This window comes from Seriola lalandi, unplaced genomic scaffold, assembly GCF_002814215.2.
Source record: "Seriola lalandi dorsalis isolate HSWRI2012SDOR001 ecotype SW California unplaced genomic scaffold, Sedor1 jcf7180002054578, whole genome shotgun sequence".
In the NCBI taxonomy this organism is placed as follows: domain Eukaryota; kingdom Metazoa; phylum Chordata; class Actinopteri; order Carangiformes; family Carangidae; genus Seriola; species Seriola lalandi.
This window is the reverse complement of record NW_019525131.1, coordinates 627,095-628,140: the sequence shown is the minus strand read 5'-3', so window position 1 is coordinate 628,140 and position 1,046 is coordinate 627,095. Positions and strand designations below refer to the sequence as shown.

The 1,046-nt window shown below is 46.9% G+C and overlaps 1 protein-coding gene across 1 annotated transcript in view; it reads right to left on the bottom strand.

The window, feature by feature from the left end:
• Window positions 1–1,046, bottom strand: part of gfra3 (GDNF family receptor alpha 3) — a 52,201-nt gene that overhangs the window by 11,622 nt on the left and 39,533 nt on the right. The window lies entirely within an intron of this gene.

The window sequence follows — 1,046 nt, the reverse complement described above, 5'->3', positions numbered from 1 at the left end:
AAAGGCTAGAAGATGGAGATATAAACCTTTTCCACCATCAATCCTCATGGGAAATGTCAACTCCCTGGCTAACAAGTGTGATGAACTGGAGGCACTTGTGACAAACCAGTGAGCATATCGTGAGTGTAGTCTCATGTGTTTCATGGAGACCTGGTTAAACAACAACACTCCCGACCGCTGTGTGGATTTACCTGGCTTCACTATAGTTCGAGCGGACAGAGCAAGTGGGAAGAATAAAGATGGAGGACTGGTTCTGCTTGTGAACAATAGATGGTGCAACCCCGGTCACATCACAGTGAAGGAGAAGATCTGCTGTTGGGATATTGAACTGTTGGCAGTTGGTCTTAGACTGAACTATGTACCGAGGCAGTTCTAACACATCGTCACCATTGTCAAGACTGTTGCCAGAGTACAGACCGAGCATCCTGATGCATTCATTGCAATATCGGGGGATTTTAACCATGTCACTCTCACCTCTAACTTGACTGGCTTCACTCAGTATGTTGACTGTCCCACAAGGGAAAATAAGACACTGGTTGTATGCAAACATCAAGGAGGCCTACACTGCTTCAGTTCTACCACCACTTGGCAGATCAGATCATAATCTGGTTTTGCTTCAGCCTTCCTACAAGCCCTGTGTACTGAGGCAGGCTGCAACCACCCGCTCATTCAGGAACTGGACCCCAGAGGCCAGTGAGTCTCTAAAAGACTGTTTTGAGTGCACAGATTGGAATGTCCTGTTGGAGTCACAGGAAAATGATAACAGCAAGGACCCTGACCTTGATAGAATGGTTGAATGTACCACGGACTACATTAATTTCTGTATGGAAACTGTAATACCAGCGAGGACTGGACACTGCTTTCCAAACAACAAACCCTGGATCACCAGTAACATCAAGACCCTCCTCAAGCAGAAAGAGGAGGCCTTCAGGGATGGAGACAGGGAGAAGCTCAGGTGTGTGCAACATGAGCTGAAGAGGAGATTAAAGCAGGCGAAGGAGGACTACAAAAAGAAAGTAGAGAGGAAGCTGCAGCACAACAACACC